The following is a 3,068-nucleotide window of genomic DNA, read 5'->3' on the forward strand; positions in this document are numbered from 1 at the left end:
TATAGTGTGTATGTGTGTGCTTAGCAATGGGTTTATGTTAGAGCTGATGAGAAATATTTATAGATAGTTAATTAGGTACATATATTAACTTTGGAAAGGTAAATTGTACATATAGTCCATAAGTATAGGGGTGTCAATGGGTACGGTACGGGTCGGGTGGAGACATTTTCATATCCATATTCATTAAAATTGACTTTATCCATATATTATCTATACCCATTAAAAATTGATCTTACCCTACCCTACCCTTATCCGTTAATATTATCGGATAACAAAACGGTAGCAGATGAATAACGGATAATACTAGTATAATAATTAGTTTTATTATATTTTACAAATTAAACATCAAAAACTCATTCATTTCACACATATATAATTGTATTTTTAATAAAAAAAATAAAAAATAAATGTGCAATCAATACCCGTCTTATCGAATACGAATACGATACGAATCGAGTAAACGGCTAAAAAGGTACCATCGACACCCCTACATAAGTATCACCGTATTATAATTATAGTCGACTCCCTGAAGTTATGTTCTCATACTTGTCCCAAAATTAATCCGCTATTTTACATATTTTTAAGTTTTTTAAAAAATGGATGAAAACAAATTGTGAGCATCGATATGTGAAAATATGAATTTTAATTTCATTTCTTCGTCATATATATCCTACTATCATTAGCTAGCCACGTCATCGATCAGCATGTCTAACACAGATGATGATGAGTCTCGCTTTTTTTCCGGGGAGACACGTGTTTAATTAATTTTCGCAATAATAGACATATAAAAAGAAATTAAGCTTTAATTGTTTCAGCCATGTCATCATACATCTGTCGAAAATATTATTATTTTTGTTCATTAGTATATATGTGTAGTGTATATCATCAAGTCATTAATATGTATGCTACTGAAACGTACAGCTATATATGCATTTTGCAACGAATGTTAATTAATAAACACTAAAACTTGGTGATCGAAAGTCGAAAATTTTATGTATGGAACTTTAAAAACTTGAGTCAAAAGAAAACACCTCATCAACCAATGCAATCATCATCAAGGAATTTTAACGTTAAAAATTTAGCTAAAGGACAAAAGTTTCAATATAAATTTTAGTTATGGACTTATGATTAATTAGTGTATGAAGCAATAGGGATCTTGAATTAACTACTCCGATCATCATCATCAAGTAGAATTCCTAGCATTCTCCCGTTGCCTGAGAAATTAAGAATGTTCTACGTTTAGTCCTCCAAATTTGACTGCTGCATTAATTAGTTGTCGTCTTTTTTGAAATATCAGTCTTGACTCTTGACCCCGAAATTTTTATACATACGAAAATAAAAAATAAAAATATTAAAAATAATTAGAAATATTATGTGAAAATTTGAAAAATGGGAAGGCAGTAGAGGCACGTCATGGCACACTCAAGATTGTGAAAAAAAAAAACAAAAAAAATTTATAAGTGGGATGCAATGAGGCAATCCAATATAAAAAACGGAAAAAAAAAAAAAAAAAAAAAGTGAGACGCCATGAGGCAATCCAACCTAGAAAAAAAAAAAAGTGGGACGTCATAAGACAACCCAACTCAGGAAAAAATGAAAAATTCCTCCCTCGTCACTCTTGGGGACTTGTTTTTTTTTTTTTTTTTCTTGGTTGGGTTGTCCAATGACGTCCTACTTTTTTTTTTCTTTTTTCTGGGTTAGATTACCCCATGGCATCTCACTTTCGAAAAAAAAAATTTACATTTTTTTCAAGGGGTTGAGACGTGCCATGGCGTCTGAGACGCCATGGTTTGTTACTACCTTCTCATTTTAAAAATTCTCACACAAGATTTCTTTTTTTTATTTTTTATTTTCTTACGAATAAAAATTTTGGCTCTTGACCACTACTAGGGGATTCAAATGTGCTTATTTTCTTAAGAAAAAGAGCACCCTCTTATTTTTCAATCCGGACCACCATTGAAAATTGATTATACGGCTTCAATTATATCTGATTCGTTTTAATATATTATATTGATATAAAAGAAAAAAGTAATTAAAGCTGTGTGATCAACTTTGATATACAGAAGAGTGCTCCTTTTCTTAAGAAAAAGGAGCAGATTTGTATCCCACTACCAGGCGTGTGTAGCAGGTTATTATAATAATAAATTATTGTATGATGCATCTCCAGAAGGGAAGTGAGGCATGTTTTATGTGAGTATCGGATTCAAATCAGTTCAATATATGTTTGGAACCGTTCAATTAATTTGCTTCATGATTTGTGTCCGTTTTAATATTTGTATGTGCCGCTTTAATATTCATCATACAAATCAAATATGTATGAATCATGAAGTAAATCAGACGGTTCTGAAAATACAACAAATTGTTTTGGATATGATATTCATCAATTTTGTTAAGCCACTGTTAGATCAGTAATTTTCAAAGTGGCATAATAAATAGTAAAAAAATTCAAAAAAAAATGTAAAATTTGGTCTCCAAGCACATATTAATATGGAGAACAAGATGAACGATTCAGATCGACTTTTTAGATTTTAAAATTTCAAATTTAGACCGGTAGCACTTCGGTCCATATGCTACCGAAAGCATATTAGTCACTATATATATATAGTAAGGTTACAGTGCTACGGATCAATATTCGAATTTTCAAATATGAGCCGTAGCACCATAGCTCTTTATGCAACCCATAGCACCATACCATTGAATTTTGTACCCATCTTAATAAATAGTAAAAAAATTCCAGAAAATGTAAAATTTGGCCTCCAAGCACATTTTATTGTAGAGATCACATCTAACGGTTTGGATCGACGATTTGGACTTTGAAAATGTAAAAAATACTTGTTGTAACTTGTTGTAACTCAAAAATTGTTATAACTTGATCCCTCCTCATATATATATCCTTAAAAGCAAAAGTTTATTTGCTTTTTGTATTTTTTTTTATCAAAATCTAGCTTTAGAATTCTGACTAAACAACTCAATTTAATTACGCTTAAATAAATCACCTAATGTCAAAATTATTAGGATAGTATAACAAAGAATAAAAACACAATCACTCCCACAAAGCTCTTTTCTCT

This window comes from Carex rostrata, chromosome 7 (genome assembly GCF_964058835.1).
Source record: "Carex rostrata chromosome 7, lpCarRost1.2, whole genome shotgun sequence".
NCBI classification, from domain to species: domain Eukaryota; kingdom Viridiplantae; phylum Streptophyta; class Magnoliopsida; order Poales; family Cyperaceae; genus Carex; species Carex rostrata.